The 20,455-nt window shown below is 37.0% G+C and overlaps 1 protein-coding gene and 1 non-coding gene across 3 annotated transcripts in view; one reads left to right on the top strand and one right to left on the bottom strand.

The window, feature by feature from the left end:
• The window catches only part of LOC113391553 (GTPase-activating protein CdGAPr), a 63,759-nt gene that overhangs the window by 9,261 nt on the left and 34,043 nt on the right, over positions 1-20,455 (top strand). The window lies entirely within an intron of this gene.
• Positions 10,283-10,355, bottom strand: Trnak-cuu (transfer RNA lysine (anticodon CUU)). Its single transcript has one exon. It is a non-coding gene; the product is annotated as a tRNA-Lys (tRNA).

Below are 20,455 nucleotides of genomic sequence, written 5' to 3'. Positions count from 1 at the left end.
AAGGGTCAAATAAAAAACTTATAAACCGTCATTTATTTTTAGTCAGCTACCGGTTAGAGATGTAGATTCAACCGAGAAGAACCGGCAAGACAGTAAGTAATGCTTTTTAAGTTTTTGCCGACAACCATTTACAAGTATTAATTATTAAATACAATTATTTAGTTATCCCTCATCCCGCATGAAAATCAACGAATTCTCACTCCACACATTTTTATCATCTAATTAATTCTATAACGAGTAATACGTCTTCTTAATTAGAGTTTTTAATTGCGTTTAATAGAAATTTATTAATGTAAAACTATATGCTATGTCGCGCACAATTCCACTACTAATTTAAGAATTTGATGATTTTCTCAATGATAAAATTCCCATTATCAGATATTAACCAAATTCTTATATAGGGACGTCCCCCCCCCCTTGCAAAACAACTGAAATCGGACAACGCAATTAAAAGTATATCTGTACGTAATAAAAATATTCTTGCAAATCGAGAAATGTTTTGTGTTTCTGTTCTGTATGTGTATCAGTATTTCTCTGTAGAAATGGACTGAATATTAGTAATGAAAGTGTTGCGGTGGACGTTTGTAGGTCATAGGGTGGCGAAATTCGGCTGACGCTCCATCCTACCCGACGTGCTATAAAATAGAAACAGATATCTCCCGACCAAAATTTAAATATTGATTAACGTTTAGCTTGTCAGGTTAAGAAAGTTCTAGAATTCAGTTAGCTGTCTCGTAATCGTACCCATGGTTAGTATATAAGTAATAGAATACTTTTATCGATGGAAATGTTTGTCTTTGGATGGCTTGGTAGCTGAGTCACGTCTAATCTGCGGAACATAACAAATGAAACTCGTCGTCTCACAGATAGACGTGACGAGCTGCTACAGTAGGGCAGGGCATGTAGGGTCACAGCTAGCTAATAAATATGCCGTATGCAAATATGAAAAGTAGTTGCGATAATAAAGACTGAGGGATGATATGAGCTGTGGATGAGCCTAGATATACACCCTCAAAGTATAACCGGTGAAGACGTCAAGTAATATTAACGTAATGTAACAAGTAATGTCAAGTAACACCCAAGGGCGGGACACTACGGATTGTCCACTCTTATTTTATCTATAAGGTTTCAATATTTAATCTATACAATAAAACGACCCCGAATGAGAAGGGAAAGCTCAAGCGAATGAATATATTATAGCTCCCCCTACCCGACCAGCTTTAAAGATCGAGACTTCAAAGGTCACGTGACTCATACCGACACACCCTGCAGTGTCACTCCCCTATACCCCGGGTTATGATACGCGTCACCTTGATTCGCGTTAAAGGTTGGTATGTCGCGTATATAGTATACGAGCAAACCCGTCGGCAGACGTTTACCTGCTTCTCTATTAAAATCTTCTCAAAAACTACGTCTTTAAATATAAGTTTTTTGTTTGTGGTTTTAGCAGTTTTTAAATAATAAAGTAAATAAGTATTTTAATTAAATGTAAGTTTAAGTATTTTAAAATATAGGAGATCTATTTATAGATAGATATCATACAAACGACCATTGCAAGTACATTGTCTGGTTTATTCCGGATTTCAGCGGTATTAGTTTAAAAAATCCATAGAATTTATAAGAGACTAATTGTACGAAAATACTCTCAGCAGTCAATAGTCAATAGCGTGTCGAAAATAAAAATATTCTTAAATATCTGTATAAATATATATATTAATAAATCCTGCTCAAAGCCAACAAGTATGAGCTCCATTTTTTATCATCATCTATGATTGTGTTCAATAATATGCCTAACTTATTAATGTTTTTACACTCTGCCGAGTCTTCTTTCCGAGACGGCAGGTTTATCTAATTAAATCCTGCAACATAAGATTTACAAAACTTAAGCGATAAAAGTCTTGGAATCTCCAAATTTCTTCTTGCTTACTTAAAACTCTCGGCTGAGTTTAAAATAGATCACGTTGTAAACAAATGCAACGCTACATCACACATCACGGTTGCTCCTTGCGTAACCTTTAAACAAATATATTATTAGATAAAGATTCATCTAAGATTCAAAAATATGAAATGAATAAGGGCAATAATCGACTGTACTACTTCCATACTTGATGTCTTGGTGGTTTTCCGTGTTTAAAATGAGAGACCCAGTGTAACTACGCACACAAGGAAAATAACATCTTAGTTCCCAAGGTTGGGGGCTCATTGGCGATGTAAGGGATGATTAATATTTCTTATAGCGCCCTTGGTGACTAATTACCACCAGGCGGCGTATTTTTCAGTCTGCCTACATAAGCACTGCCACTTTGTAAGATAAAACAAAACTTTTCTAGTACAAGAAAAACAATAGTATTTTTTTGGCAACACTATACGGCTCTCATCGTATTTCGCATTGCGCCAAATTTATAGGTCAGAGAGTATTGCCCAAATTCTAGATTATTATTACGGGACTGCGAACACCATACCCGTCTACAATTACAACTACAACTACAACTAGCAGTAACGTTCTCGTATTTAATATTCAGCATTTGTTATAATAACATATATTGTTAATCCCAGACATAATACAATATAGAATACATAGATTGTTTTTTTAAAGACTTTAAAACATTGTATAAGGCAAGTAGTGGTTAGGCTGTGCCCCTGGCATTGCTGACGCTCTTGGTCAACGGTGACCACGTACCGTGATGTTTTGTTTTGTTTTTTATTTTTGATGGTAGGTTGGTGGCCGAGCATACGGGCCACCTGATGGTAAGTGGTCACCGCTGCCCATAAACAATGGTGCTGTAAGATATATTAATCATTCCTTACATCGCCAATGCGCCACCAACCTTGAGAACAAGATGTTATGTCTCTTGTGCCTGGCTCACTCACCCTTCAAACCGGAACACAACAATACTGAGTACTGTTGTGTGGCGGTAGAATATCTGATGAGTGGATGGTACCTACCCAGACGGGCTAGCACAAAGCCCTGCCAGCAAGTACATGTGGCCCGTTTGCTCGTCTGTCTTGACAGTCATACAAATTTACCAACATAAATACATTTATATTTATGTATAATACATAATTTATATGTTTTCCCACAGTTATCCGTATTTCTTTGTATTCCACCAGAACTCTTTCTCGATGTATGTAACGTATGACGAGCCCTACGCGGTCTCGCCGTCCCATCTGTCCGTCTGTCCATCCGTCCCAGATGGGGCGCTTACAAAAATAAACCTAACCTAGTCGCTAGTCAAGAGTACTCTGCTCCATGTTGTCCTTTTAACCGGCAAAGAGGTATGTCTGTAACGGAGGATTGCATTTAAATGATATCGAAATATGACCAAAAGTTCAGTAGAGCTATTCTGTAAGCAAACTCGGAACTCACCCAGAAACCAATTGTTAAATGTCAGAAAGTGCCATGTGACATTGACTATAATAATTAAAACTTTAAAGAACACTCGTACCAGAATAGCGTATCATTCGCCGTGAGTGAGTCTTTACCGGTTAGCGAGCAGATTTGATTGGGACAGAAGTACGGAACATTGCTTCAGGGTATATATTTGACCTTTTCGCTTTGCTGCCACCTACTTGTATTGTTATACAGATCACAACTAGCGCAATTATTTATACGACAACATCGCAACGAGTACAATGCCTAACTTATAGATGTATAAATATTCTTTACGATCTTGCGAAAGAATTTTCCAATTTGTAGGCTAAATTTGTTGTTCTGTTTGCTACATTTACTCGTACAGACCAGTTAACTTGTGAATTAACATTTATGGAACTCTCGCGTCAATGTTGACACACGGGTCACAATTGGAAGATCTCTGATGTAGAACAATAAGGTACTTATTTATTGAAACTGTTGTAATTCTTTCTTCTATTCTAAAGGTTCCGTTCATTTTCTTGGAAACTTTTCGTCAAATAGGCAAATCCTTTCAGACGATTTGTCCGTCCTTGTAGTGTATATTAAGATTGCCTTCGATGTTTTAAGGCAGCATCTAAACTTTAGGATAACTGATGACAACACACATTTGAATGGGAGTTTAATCTAGATACAATCATTTTTGTGTGTTATATTTTATACTTACGACTTTCATTTATCCAGAATGATACGTGACAGTTAAATCTTAGCAATCCTATACCTACGCGATGTCCAAGCCAATCATTACCAAACAGTATATTTCCCTCACAACGTACACGCCCTCATTACTGTTTACTGTTACTATATATATTTTGGCAAGGCGAGTCCCGACAGAATTGATCATTGTATTACGCATTGCGCCAACGATGGTTGTAGGTCAAGGGATAGCGACGAAAATTATAATGAATAGACAACTTTATTGCTATATGCTTTAAGTACATTATGCTTTGTACGATAGTTCGTAGTTCGTACATAGCGCTATAAGTTCATATACATAGGAATACTATTAATAATATCGCTAAATACTATAGCTTGAAATCATCTACCTCTAACACTATTTCAAGAAAGTTGTCTTAAGTGTTTCATGTATTTGGAAAAACCTCGCTTCTATCTCTTGTACGTTTCTTTTCAAAATCAAAGTATTCTCATTTCAACTCATATGTCCAAGTCAACATTCAGCAGCCAGAGTTCTAAACGACATTCAGCCAATACATATTCCGTGCATAGAATAGAGTGATTTACTCTTCTTCTTTCTTCTGAAAATAAAAATATTTTTATTGATTAGGTTAGGTTATAAATTTTCCCAGCTTCCAGTGGCGGACTCGGGGGATCTGTCACTGTACGGGACGGAGGCAGAGGAGGAATGCGTGCCCTTCCATCCTGTTGCGTCTTCGAGGTGGATTGCGTAGTGGCAACTAGCGCTTGTAGGGTCGCCATTGTAAGTGACATCGTCTCGGTCCCCCGACCGGGCGGGATGCGTAAATGCATTTCCTCCTCGAGCCCAAAAAAAAGGTTATATATAGTATTGTATTTATAATGCGAAAGTTCCGATGCATAGATGTTAATTATTGAACGTATATGAATGATATTTGGCACTGAGATAGATTATATAGTCTGGAATAGCACTCTTTATCTCGGAAACGAGGAGGTTTATCATATATACAATATTTATATTATTGCGTGATTTCAGTATTTAAAGGTATACGGATTGTTTTATTGTCCAAAAAAACAATTTAGAAAAAAGAGCTACTCAACTAAGAGGCCTTGTCCTTTAAGCCTCGTGTAGTCCTCAATTTCCCATGGATGGAAACTCACTGCTTGAACTTGATCGATAGCTAAGGCTCGGAAACCATTCTCAGTTAAAGTAACGATGTGAGACTTGAGCGTCGCTGAGATCGGCCTTGATCGCTTATATTTGTCACGCGATCAGATAACACGAACCCAATTATTATTTCAAGACAAATGATAATTTGGAATTAGATTATTCAATTGAATATTAATTCACTTTAAATATATGATATATGCAGACTATTTACAAATAGTCTGCATATAATATACTAGCATCCCTTGTTTTAACCCCAAAAAGTTGTTGATTTTTAAAGTTACATTATTAGTATAGGTCCACACCATATACAGAACATCATTTTAAATGTCAAGTATCTTACTTCAAAAACATAGGACTTACACACTTCCAATACAGACTTCCAATCCCCGTCTTACCCCCTTAGTTTTGTAAATTATCAGCGGATGTCTACACCGGCTATAAGGAACCTACCTGCCAAATTTCAAGTTTGTAGATGTTCGTTTCTGAGATTTCGTGATTAACCAGTGAGTGGTATTTCGCTTTTATATATGTATTATGTATATAGTTTTATTTATATCACTAACGCATACACTAATATTTACATTTCGCGTATAAACCGATTTAAATGAATCATTCATCGTTAGATTCAGTATAGATCCGAAGTGGTCCCATCATAATATAGTTGGTACTGGACATAGATACGTGTTTATTTGGAGTCTTGTACATTTAGACAATTTTTGCTGGTTGAGTTCATTTTGATTTTATTAATTGACTAGATGAATTAGAATATAATTTTAGAAAATAATTTAAAAAATACCCGGTTACGCTCGGGTAGAATAAATAAAACTAAACAAATACGATTTATACTTTACTTTTCATATAACATACAACTTTTTCATAAACGTTGATCTATAATTTACTGTAGATAAATTTCCATCGAGTTTACCTTACTCTTGCACAAAATTATTATATGGAACACTTTCCGAACGCACCCGTAATCGTCAAACATGGCCGCCCATTGAACTGCCATGTCATTAAATATTACGGATTTAATATCGAAATATCTCGATCATACGAATTTAAAAAATAATTATTTTTTAACGATCCATAATTGTGGATAGGTTGCGATCGCGCCCATTGGAGACCTGAACGAAATTATTAACATAGATATAAAATCCTAGTATAGACTGGCGTTATGCAATAGACATATATTATTATTGAATACATTACTCGTTTTTGTTTCTCCCACTAGTCTATGAGCGTATTTATTTTTATGTTTGAGTCAGCGATTGCTCATAGACTTCAGGACGACGCGATGTTATTCGGGCAATTGATTATCCTGAAAATATCTTAGTCATTTATGAGCTGCTGGTACCATGGGTGGAATGTTGCTCAATCCTTTGTAATGTATATTTGTGCGTTAGTATATATTTCCAAAATCTATAATGGTACCAAATGAGATAAATTTAACTGAAAACAATAGGATATACCAATTTTAAGTGCCGGGCATAAAATTTCCTCAAAACAAAGCTATCTTTTACTTCTGTGAATATATGTAAAGGACAAAACCGAATTTAACCGCTGGTCCAAAAATTCAGCGCCATTTTGTCGCGACAGTCGCCGAGACGGATGAAGTCATTTCCCTAAGCTTCCCCCACCCCCATGGGATGCCAGCCAAATGGGAAAATTTACCCCTAGCCAGTTTCAAAGTTCGTTATTCGTTATGAATGGATCGATAGACGTGTTAAAAACAATTTCGCGTTGGGAGACTATTCTCTTAGACGCAATGTGTGTTTGCCCCGTGGATATATTAAACTACTTCCATCGGTCTAGTGGCGAGCTTACGGAGCTATAGATTACTAGGTTTTGAGTTTAATCTCAAAGAAAACCTTTTAAGTTTCTTACACAAGAAATTCTTTATACCAGTCTGGAGTTTTTAAGCCGCAGCTATTCGTTTAATACAATTCTGTAAAATGACGATTCACAAAGTGTAAAAGCCTTCAATCTAAATTCAAAATAACTGAGAAAGTCGGATATTATCATATCAAACTAGAGTTTCTAGAAATTATATCTTAGATTTGTTAGCGGCTTACGTCAGGTCTTTAAATGTAATTAAATGCTGAACATCTAACGGCGCCGACGAGGTTGATTGGACGGTGACCTTTGGGTTTGTTGCGGAAATTAGTCTAAGAGGTAGTTTTCTAATCTCACTTTCTTCAACCTAATTATATTTTAATTATTTGATGAACTGCAATTTACTGTCTATATTTTAAAGACTGCATTATGTCCCACTCAACCCGTCGTCAGTGGAGAGACACTGGTACTCCGTGAGCCACTCCAATTCGTTACGCGAGGTAATTAATAAAAGCTAAAAGCTTCTGAATTACCAGCGCCCATAGACATTAGCACGGTAGGAAATATTAACCAACTCTTACGTCGTATAAGCCGAGATGGCCCAGTGGTTTGAACGCCTGCATCTTAACCAATGATTGCGTGTCCAAACTTAGACAAGAACCACTGAACTTACATGTGCTTGATTTGTGTTTGTAATTCATTTCGTGCTCGGTGTAGGAAAACATCGTGAGGTAACTTGGATGTGTCTAATTTCAATAAAATCCTGGCACATGTGTATCCACCTGTGAGAGGAGGCCTTAGCCCCTCAGTGGGATATGTACAGGCACTACCAACATAAGGAACTAAAAATGTCAGTTCCCTGTACCTGTACTGGCTACTATCCGTAAACAAAATGAATCATTTCTTAAATATAGCAACAGTATAATTATAATTAGTATAAAATATTAAATATATCATGATTATCTTTTTAAGAATTCTAATCCAGCATCCGCAACATGTGGTCAGAAAAAGAGAAGTATACGTTGACCATATGCTGTGTAAAGTCTTATTCGCAATAATGGACTTTAATTATAAGGAATAGGGTACAGTTTTTAATGAAAAATATTCACGCATTTTTTAAATGTTTCTTATAACTTTGTAATAAAGGATAGATTTGCTCGTTAATATTGCAACGGAGTTCCCACGCGGTTTTATTTTGACTTGTTTTAGCGATTTGGTTAAATATTGGCGTTCTAATCGTTTCGGATTTCTTAACAGACTTCAATAGATGGAACCCCTGTACCGACTCTACTATTGAATCGTTGTTGTTTACACGTGGCACCGATATAGTCCAGTGGTTATACCCACGAATCCTAACTGAGTATTGCGGATACAATCTCAAGGAATGCTGAAATTTCGTGTGTTTCATTTTCGTTTATAATTCTGTGGCCTGGTGCTAAAAGGACCTAAGTTAATATTAGAGTGAAATTATTTAGAATATAGTTTCTGTACCGGTGGTACTGTGGTGGCTTTACAATAAATTACCACTAACATGATGATTCAAAAGTACTACAAGAACCGACAAGAAACTCAATAGTTACTCTTTCCACCATTTTAGTTTCAGAGTATGTCAGTAAAGTACAATTATATTTTTATATATCCTACCTAGAAGTCAACAAATACAAAGTCCACGCTTTTTAATCTTTAATATAATCTTGTATTGAGTAAAATGCATTATTTTTAATTTTCTTTTCGACATGAGCTTATAATTTTTTAATAGGTCAAGTTAAAACTGCAGTACTTTTATTGTGTTCCCGGTTTGAATTGTGAGTGAGCCTGGGTAACTACGGGCACGAGAGACCTAACTACTTAGTTCGGTTAGACGTTTGCGGATAAGCGGAGTAGGAAATGGTCAATATTTCTTACAACACTATTGTCTATGGCCAGTGGTGACCACTCAGCACTGGGTGGCACACATGCCTGACCACCTATTATAGAAAAAAATGTATATCCACAAACCCGCCTCCTAGCAGTGTCACAGAATAAGCTATATACCTACTCAAGAGTAAGGGCCCTAACGCAACAGTGGCGCAGCGCCTTACTCTCCGTGCGTCGTGCGCGACGCTCGCCACGTGTCGCCGTCACGTGCTCGACCGTTTTTGTTCCTTTTTATCTCGACGCTTGCCTCGTACTTATATCTCGAGTTGCGAGTACTTGGCTCTTTCGAGTTAACGCGGTGTGCAGGCTCTTTAATATAATGAATTTTGAGAAACTCGTCTCTTCACGGATAAGAGGATTGCGGTTAGAGCCCGTCCATTTTAACCGAGGATTGCCGATTCAAACCTGGGCAAGTATCACTGAATTTGCATATGCTTATTTTGTGTTTATAATCCATCGCGAAGAAATGAGCATGTGTCAAATTCAATTGAAATTCATGTGTAACCACAAACCCGCATTGTATCAGCGCGATGGAATAAGCTCCCAACTTTCTGCTCCAAGAAGAGGAGGCCATAGCCCAGCAGCCTGTTACATTTGCATGGTGTGTGGACTGCTGTTGAACAGATTTTAACACATATATTTAAAGCATCCAGTTCGTCTTTTGCACTCGGTACATATATATGTTCGTGTTGCGCAATAATGTATTGCGTCAATAAATAAATATTGAATGCTCACCATGCAATTGGTATGTGCTACCTTACTCGCTAGTGCACGGGGTACTGTGGTGCTACTCGTACCTGCGCCCGACCGCGAGCATTATCATGTACAAACTATTGAGTGTCAAACAAACTCTACCGCCGGCTCGGAAAAGAAAATACCCCGACCTGAGAAGAACCGGCGCAAGAAATTCAGCGCCTTTTATTCGTCAATTTGTGATTAAAAAATTGGGTTTAAAGTGCGAGTTATATTTAAATATGCTGAATGTACGTCTGAATGTACGTCTGAATGTATGTCTGAATGTAGGTATATGAAAATGAGGAAAAAAACTTATAGATAATAATAATAATAAATCATTATTATATTTCAAACTACATGTCCATTTTTGTTAGTAACAATTATCTTATCCTAGTGTTAGTACAATAAATAAAGTATAAACTGAAGAGAACAAAAACAAAAATATAATATAAAAGAAATAATAAGATATAATGTGTCGGTCTTTAAATAAATAAAAATGTATATAAAGCAATAATATATGTAAATATAAATAAAAAGGCTTTAAAAATAAATAAAAAAGATTTCGCCCAACGTGGGGCTCGAACCCACGACCCTGAGATTAAGAGTCTCATGCTCTACCGACTGAGCTAGCCGGGCTGTGGCAAACTGTGCCAATTATTAGTACACATCCTCTTACCTATATGAAGCTAGAAGTTAATATATTTTTAACTGAATTAATAAAAACAGAAATATCATATACCCTATTTTTAATGTTCTTGCGTAAGTATCCCCTGAAGTTTTATGTGTGGTGGTGACCATTTACCATCAAGTAGCACGCTTGCACGTCCGTCTACATATTAAAAAAAATGCAATCTGCTAAATTTATATCCATAATGCAATAAAGCAGTGTGGTTGAATGAGCTCCGTATAACAGAGGGATATAACGGCTTTTATTTTATTTTTTACTTTTATGAGTAATAACAGTTCACACAGACAGACAATTATACAGTTCATACGCGATTGAGTAAAAGTACGAGTACGTGTCCATTGTTACGAGCTGCTTCCATTTCTACCGACTGAAACGAATGTCGTTGTACGAGGCAGCTGTTTGCAACATTTTGACACATTTATAATTTTAAATAAAACTCTTTGAATGACTTTCTTGAAGATAAATTAGTTGAATATTTGAACATAACTACATCCCAATAATACACCACCACATGTCAGCCTGTAAATTTCCCACTACTGGGCTAAGGCCTCCTCTCCCTTTGAGGAGAAGGTTAGGAGCATATTCCACCAAGGAGCTCCAATACGGGTTGGTGGATTCACATGTGACAGAATGTCATTGAAATTAAACACATGCAGGTTTCCTCATGATTTTTTTTTTCTTTCTTTTGTTTTCCGTCACCGCCGAGCACGAGATGAATTATAAACACAAATTAAGCACATGAAAATTCAGTGATGCTTGCCTGGATTTTATATATTATATAATTAACACAATAATAAACTACATTTTATTTCATACTTACGTAATTGCATACATTATTTAGAGATGGATAGATAATAGTTTATCAAACGATGCTTATAGATGGGCAAGGATCTTCTGTGTTTCTTACCGGTACGTACTATTTTCTCGTAAGACCCAACAATCGTAACCGGAGGTAGCCACGTTTGATGTATATCTTAAATTAGCGATTTAAATAATCGTATCGTCGGAACTTGATCGCGAGTAATAAAACTACTTTCTCTTAATGATTACTAATCGCACTTTTAATTACTTATAACTTAGTGCCTTGTGTAGGAGAGCCGTTCATTATCGTTTTCTTCTATTATGTCGCAACATTGTCTTTTAAATAAACTCTGACAGCCGATCTGTGGAACCAGCGTCCGCGCGCAGTTTTTCCAAACCGATACGACTTGAGAACCTTCAAGAAAAAACGTATACATTTCTTAGAGGCCGGCAACGCACCTGCAGGCCCCCCGGTGTTCCATGGGCGGTGGTAGTCATTTTCCATCAGTTACCCTTCATGCTCATTTGCCATCTAATTCATAAAAAAAGCCTAGTTTTTGAATACTAATAAAGAAAATATGTGTTGACTGCACACCTTGGGAATGAAATGATCGCCTCCAGGCTGTTTCAAATAACTAAAATATAATTATTATTGTACATGCAAAATGGAAAAAAAAAAAAAATATATATATATCCCGCTGAGTTTCTTTCGCCGGTTCTTCTCAGGTCCGAGGTGCTAAATTCCGAACCGGTGGTAGATTTTTGACAATCAATAAGCAAGTGTAAACACTTCTATATTGAATAAAGATTTTTGATTTTGATTTTGATATTTATGTGGATATTATATATTCAAATGACGTCACAGTGTCAACCAGATACTTTCCAACGGAACATTAATGTATTTTGTTTAAATAAGATAAAAGGTTCATCGGCCCTGCCTACGTTTTTTCTGCTTTATAACGGCTCAAGTCAAAGGAGGCAACGGACAAGCTCCGGTGATTCTAATCAAGTATCGCATTGTTAATAACAAATAACAGTATTTAAAAATATGTCCATAGTAATAATGTATTTTTTATAAATAATAAATATACAATACAATAAAAAACGTATCTAAGTGAATAAATGTATCAAATATATTTCTGTTTTTATGACATAAGCCTTAGAGTCTCTACGATCAACATAGAATTTTTTTTTTTATATAAAAATTGTTTATTTAACGTTATAATTACTATTGATTTATTTCTTAGATAAAAAGTGATTCCGGTAAGAGCTACCACATTATTTCATTTGTGATGTATTTATTTACACTTTATTGCAATCCAATTCACGGAGTATTTATACAATATATTATTTAATGTACAAATTTGCTCTCGGTTCCAGGCAACCTGTGGCCGGAGGACCGATTGTGAAATATAATTAATGTGGGAAGAGGAGAATAAAAAACATAAACGAAACAGTTAACATTATAAATATATATTAAATATATACACTAATAAATCAATACTATATAAAATTATATAATCAATGATGTATCAAATCTCATCGAAACGAGATCGTTATGTCGATATTGTAAAGTCACCTCGTCCACGCGACCGACGCGCGACGTGCAGCTTTCCTAAACCACCTCGGTGTCAAAAACGTACGACCCAAAGTATCGAGTCGAAATTGCACCGATACATGAGCTACACAACAAAATCTATGACATCATGTAAAGACTATTTTTAGACTTCCACAACGAAAGATGAAAATAGAATCCTTGTTAATTGTTGTTTTCACTTTTTTTTAATCTGCGTAATACAGAGATACCTAAGCGAAACGCTCGCCGCGACATCTCAGACCTACAGGTCCGATTTACTTCAATTTAAATATAGAAAATAATTCCCCCTTTCGGGACGTAGACGCTCACTAAGAATTTATTTTCGGAATTTTCAATTTCTACCCGTAAATTATTACCCGTACGTAGTAGGGACGGCCTTGAGATCACATCACCCGCGAAGGCGCGCCGAGCTTTATCCTTCCAGGTCAAGCGAAGCGACCAGGTAGGCGAAGCTACCTGTGGGGATACGCCATGGTAGGGACTTCGTCTTGCCTCGATGGCCGTCCGGTCCGGTCTGAGACCAGGAGAGGAAGACCCCACTGAATCATAACTATGTCATAATTGTATAAGTTACATTTCTCATTATTGTAGAGAGCATTTTTAAATTAACAGCCAACAACCCAGCCAGTGTTGGGCTAAGGTCTCTCCCTTTAAGGAGAAGGTTTGGAGCTTATTACACCACGTCGCTCCAATGCGAGTTGGTGAATAGATGTTTTCCTTCAGCGTCGAGCACGAAATGAATTATAAACACTAATTAAGAACATGAAAATTCAGTGGTGCCTCGGTTTGAGTCCGCAATTATCGGTTAAAAGAGTTTTAAATAATATACATCACAAAGATACATGTTTAATTTTAATATTATACGGAATCCTCCGATGTTTGAAATATACTATCTTCTTAATTAAATTATACATAGTAATGTAAATTATATTTATATAAATATATACCTAATTAATGCAAATTCTAAAATAAAAATAAACCGTTAAACCAGTTTTTTTATTAAAACACACGTAACATTGGAAAACGTCGGGACGAACTCCATCGGCCAACGTAGCCAGCGTCTTGTATTTGCGAAAGTAACCACTGAACCGAATTTGATGGTATTTGGTGAGCAAGCTTGAACTCCAAGGAAGGACAAAGGCCAATTCTTATGCCAACCACTTAAAACGCGACCGAAGACAAGAGTGACTAGTACATTCTATATGTCTTCCTTGCGTACCCACTAACGAAGCTCAGGCCAAACAAGGCTTAAAAATAATTTGCTAGTAATATTTTTTAGTCAAACAATAATTTTGTTTCATTTAATGTATAATATTAATTACAAATAAAGTTTCCCTCTCCGCGTCCGTTTTTGTAACACATGCCCAGCTTACTCTGAATTAAAATTAACCAGTTACAGGAAGGTATACAGATATCTGTATCGAATAATCATTTCTTTATAAATAGTTGAGGCAGTGTTTAAACAAAACGGTGTTAGGTTTGTGTGTCAGTCGGAGAGATCAGTCAGCGATTAATGCGTCGATACGGCCGTCATACCCGTAATTGTTGTATCTAATGTTAAATTACACTTTTACCTTAACTAGTCGTAGCCAGTCACGATGTTCGATTTAAATATATTTTATATCAACTAGTCTAGGAAACCAGAATCCCACGACGATCAATAAAACTCGTTCGAGGAAGGCAACTGGACAAATATCCACAAAAGGCAATTACAATTGTAATCTTGAAATTTTAATGGTAATGTTGTCTGTATATAAATTCTTAGTGGCACTAACCACTACCACCCACTCATTATATATTCTACCACCAAACAGCAGTACTCAGTCGTGTTCCGGTCGGAATGGTGACTGGGCCAGTGTAACTACAGGCTTCATAACATCTTAGTTCGTAAGGTTGGTGGCGCATTAGCGATGTAAGGAATGACCAATATTCCTGATGCCTATTGATATGTGCAGCAGATATCTTTTGATCCTCCGTTCATTCTCAAAGCGATCAAGCGCCCCGGATGAGACTCCGCGTGGGGTGGTCCGTGAATGTCTGCATACGACAGATGTCGTGGTACAGAAGGACGGTTTGGAGTCATACGCTGCAGCCCGTAAAGTGCGAATGGATTCGCCGCATGCGATTCAATGTTTTTAAAGAAATATATAAAAAAAAATTCCCACATTTTTGTACATTATGATTTTATAGTAAACATCTTTTGCTGTTCTAGAATTCACAGTGCACAGTAAAACAATTTATTGTTTTTGTTGCACCGCTAGACATGCTTTTCCAAATGTACTTTTTTTTCTTTAAATAAATATATACAATAAAATAAATTATACCTTTAAGGTTCATCACTTTATATTCCTTTAAGGTTCTTATATAAATACAAGTTAATGATTGGCTTAAACAATAATTTAGTTTTTTATAAATAACTCTTTCCAAGTCGCGGTTCCCCCTTATCTTGGATTAAACATATGGTAGGTAACTTGCCCAAAGTTTGCCATTTTGGTTCTCGCTGCTGCTCTGTTTAATGAAGTTCAGCTTAAAGCTTACAACACCAAAGTAACGTAGACCCTTCCTTCTCCACGTCGATTTTAGTTCACCCCCAGAGCTAGAATATATTTCGAATATGTAACGCGTCCAAAAATAAGTCTTATATATTTTATACATTTTACGAACAACTCACGCTTGACCAAAACATTTTTATTCTCTTTTATAGTGAGAGACGATCTGATGTCAAACTTCGAAATCGACCTCTTGCACTTACAGTGACGTTATCTTAAGAATGTTCCATACATACAGTTTAAGCACGATTTTGTCGTAGGTAGTAATGAGTTTAATCTGTGTGATACAGCCTTAACTTTAAATTAAATTATTTTAATTCCAACAGACTTTTGAACCTTCAGACATTGCCCGTTTGGATTCTCTTTAAATAAAAACTTAAATATTAAAATATGTTTACTAATGTATTGTGATATTGTTACAGGTATATGACGTCATTAAATATTAAATATGGCCGCCGAATGGATAGTCCCGCGAGCGAGTCATTTGTAAATTAATTAATCTCAATTTGATCACCGCTTTAGAAAGAGGTAAGTAAAACGAATAAACCGACTTAAAAACGAGGGGGTTATCAATTAAAGTATCTAATATATACATACATATATATATATATGCATATACAATATGTATATTTTGTGACGAATGTTTCTGTATATGTTTTAATATGTTTATAAACCGATTCGTTGATTCTCGTTGCGTCGGGTTCTGTAACTCGGAAGTGGTCTCGTCTCGTTTTCGTTGCTGATCTGTTAGGCTTATATTTTTTAATTAAGTTTATTTTGAAATAAAAAATTGATGTCTAATCGAGTTTCGATTATGAAAGAATAATTTCGTATAGTTCATGTGAGTCGAGCGAAGTTACAAAGTCAGTGTGAGGAGTGCCTTAGTTGTGAACACGAACTCATCCTCCCAGTGCAGTGCGTTACCGGTTGCGCGTCGTCGGTGCTCCGGCACTCCGGCACTACGCCGGCAACCGGTCCGCTTTCTACTATGAGACGATATTTCGAAACGGCTTTTTATGACACAGTGCGCGACGGAGAATTCACTCGGATCCAATTTCTATAACAATTACCCTTTTAACCGAGTGTGCACTATTAATGAGGGTACGTGTTTACGGTGACCGCCTTGAAATAGGTGAGACTTAACACCAAGCTCATCCTGACATTAGAGTTATGAATATAATTTCATATTTTCCCGCACCGATACGACTTTTGAACCTTCAAGAAAAGAGCGTACACATGGCTTAAAGGCCGGTAACGCGTGTACCTGCCGGCACCCCGGTGTTGTAGATGTCCATGGGCGGTGGTAGTCGCTTGCCATCGCGTGAGTCTGCTCGTTTGCTCGTTTGTATGGGTATACGTTACAAAAGGTATAAAAGGGGACGGTGAGACCGTAAACAGATCTGTGTAACTGATTATACGACGGTTTACATTAGCAGCCTGTAAATTTCCCACTGCTGGGCTAAGACCTGCTCTCCCTTTGAGGAGAAGGTTTGGAGCATATTCCATCACGCTGCTCCAATACGGGTTGGTGGAATACACATGTGGCAGAATTTCGTTGAAATTAGACACATGCAGGTTTCCTCACGATGTTTTCCTTCATCGCCGAGCACGAGATGAATTATAAACACAAATTAAGCACATGAAAATTCAGTGGTGCCTGCCTGGGTTTGAACCCGAACGCGTTCTAACCACTGGGCCATCTCGGCTCTTATGACGGTTTCACATCACACATCACATCATCAGCCCATACTCGTCCACTGCTGGACGTAGACGGTTATGACGGTTTACCAAACTCTATTCAAGAAAAGATTCGTTTTGTGTCGTTTCATAAGCTTAGTCAAACAATCGGTTACAATAACGATCCGTTAATTATAGCAACCGGATATTAATCACGAAAACGTACAAATACTTGCTATCTGACTCGTGAATCAAAAATAAATACGACGACAAACTAAAAGTTAATAATATAGGCAGTCCAATTTTCGTCGAAGTTTTATTATCATTTCGACGTCTGTATCGAGAACTGCCCGTCCCCCGCGACCGCACCCGCGTCAGCTTATATTTTCTCCAAAGTCCCGCATCCGAGTGCTTCCCTAAGGCTTGGATTTTGTGTAGGAGAAGGTAACCGCTGACCATCAGGCTCAGGTCTTTGTTTGAGCCAATAAAGATTTCCTCCGTATGATCACTTAACACGCGCCAACCGCCCACGAGCCTTTTACAACCAGTTTGAAGCACCTAACGAACAGTGACCCGGAATTGTTAACAAACGCCGAAATCTCGATTGACGGCAGAGCTCGTATCAGTAGATCGCGCTCGCGTTTTGCGTAGAAATATATTTAAGTTTGTCTTTTGCCATCGAAAAGAATTTTATTGATGACGATATTGTCCGGTTTTTTCTCGCTGATTAATTAATATGATTTGATCTATATGTTTAAGAAGCGAAGCCTTCTTTTTCAAGTGTTTTCACTCTTAAAGAACCTGTAAACCTTAAATGTATTTTATGTGCAACTGTTGCCAGTTGCAACCAACGAGATACAAACATTCGCCAACCGATATGCTTCGCCGTAGTCGCCCGCGTTGTGCTAATGCATAGTTACACGCCCCGCGTTTATTTAAATATCTCGTAATATTTCTAAGACTACCGGTTCGAATTGAGAAAAGCAGTATTTATGTAATTACATAAAGAATTAATACTATATGAATATTAACTGAAACCAAGTTGTCATTATTAAGTATTGACCAGTAGGTACCCGTTAAAATATTCAAGTAACGGTAGTATTAAGATATATAGATATATTAGATATATAGATACTACTATTATTTCTATAAAATAGACAGTTCTACTGTCCGTAAGCATAACGAATCGTTTTATGAATATTGTAATTGGACTTGTGCAAGCCGTAAAATTTGGGCGAGTCTGAGACCGCTCGGTCCACTCTACTCGTCTAGTCTCAGACGGGCGTCAAACGCATGACTCGACTATTCTCTCCGCAATTGGGCCGATATTCGTTGCGTGTCGGTTACGTAATAATTTTCTATAACACTTTCTGCATTTATAACATATTATGATTGCAGGTAACGACTTCCGTCTACGAATTACGCTCTCGTAGTTCGCGTTTTAATGTTAAGATGAAAGTTTGTTTGTTCGTTGTTAATTCGATTGACTTGATTTTACCATAAAATAGTTGCGTAGTTCATTTTAACTGTGAAAAAAATAGAGCTAATGTCAAAAAAGCTTTGATAAATAAGGTATATGATTCAACGCAAGATTATATTTAAGATATAAGCGTGGGCTTCGTATACGTTGATTAGAAATTATTATAATAAAGGATATGTACTTTACTGACACATGTATTTAAATAGTGGAAAAGAGTAACTACCGAGTTTCTGCCAGAATCTCCTTTCCAATATCTATCTACATTACGATTCAAAAATATAATTCTTAAAAACATATTTAAATATGAGCGTTTTAACTTTAACGTAGGTGCGTAAGGGTTTTATACACCTTCAGTTCGCGCTACCTGTGAAAGGGCTTTCGAGCCAGTAAGTACGCGTACTGTCTTAACTACATAGTAAACTAGAAATCCTCAAAATTTCAGCTTTGCTTAAGTGATGTAGGTTTGGGGGCTCCTGGATCTTGGACTATAAGGAATTATGAGTCATGTAATATTTTGATATGTCTCATTAATTCGAATCGAGAGCTAAGAATACTTACCGAAAGTGTACTTCCCGCACGAATAAGCGACAGTGACCACCGTTAACGAAAGCTGATGGTATCTAACTTCGGTTTGATTTATTTCCAACCTATGTATAATTTACACGCATTGCTTAGATAGCAGATGGTTTATTTTATTCTAGTACACCGTCCTCCAGTCACGTGGTTCAATGTTAATTTTAATTAGAATAGATATTCAATAAAAATTAAAAACGATCTAATCACGTACAACGGCGACTTATACAATTCAATGCTAAACCTAAGATGCTGTGCCTGTAAGTAAACTGACTCGCTTACATTTTAAGCGCAATACATTCATTCATAGGTTGCTAACGTATAATCTGGCTCGGGACGAAGGGCTTTAACGGTTTCCAGGCACAGGGGTGTTAACAGAGTCGACTTCCAAAATCCGGCGCCATTGTTGGGTTTATCCGACATAGGCACTGTCTAGGTGACCGGCAGTCGACCGTCGAAGCACTCACAGACGAGATGGTACGTAACGGTACCATCGGTAAGTGCCCTATCATACTGATAAAGATCCACACAAATTGGATTACGTGAACGTTAGTTGGTGGTAGGTTAGTGTACCACCGCCATGCAGCAATACTCGGTCATTCGTTATGTACTGATTTGAAGACTACAGGCAAGGTAGATAAGATGATTATTTAATTTATTTATTTGCTTTATTGCACAACATATAATTAAACTGATAACAATAAGAGACACCAAAAAATAATAATAATCAACACAAGCTGCGCAAAGGCGGTCGTATCGTTTAGGCCCATAGCGAACCCCCACAGACAACCTTTGGTGAGAGAACCTTTGTAGAACAGGTAAGTGCAAATATGAGAGAGGATATAATAACAATTATGATGATTAATATTTCTTACAGCGGGCAACTGCACCCGGGGATCTAGGACCCAGTAGAAAAAAATAGATCTACCTAATATCAGCGTGCGTTTATTGCCTAGGCAGCGAAACTAAAACCGCACAACGTGCAGAGTAGAGTGCTAATGACTCGATCATTACTTAAACCGCTACGTTCACTTTCGCCATGACCAAGCCGTGAAATTAAATGTCACGGTGTTGCCAGCGTCACGTGATACAGCTCCCCGGATTTATGGAATATTTTTATTACTTTTTTTTTAATTATGCAAATAAGTACCACGAATTCTGAACTAAGATTAATTTGCTTTAAAATCCATTATTGTTTGTGGTTTTCGTTATTTGATTGGGTTAACAATGATTTATACTGATCCGAAATAAAGCGTCTAAAATTAGTTACTGAGTTGCAGAAGGTTTATAAGGAAATTTCACATATGTACGTCGTTTGGGAATATAACTGTTTGCCACTGCTGGGCTTAGGCCTCCTCTCTCTTTGAGGAG

This window comes from Vanessa tameamea, chromosome 30, assembly GCF_037043105.1.
Source record: "Vanessa tameamea isolate UH-Manoa-2023 chromosome 30, ilVanTame1 primary haplotype, whole genome shotgun sequence".
NCBI classification, from domain to species: Eukaryota; Metazoa; Arthropoda; class Insecta; order Lepidoptera; family Nymphalidae; genus Vanessa; species Vanessa tameamea.
The sequence above is the reverse complement of the archived record's forward strand: the minus strand, read 5'-3'. Positions and strand labels throughout refer to the sequence as shown.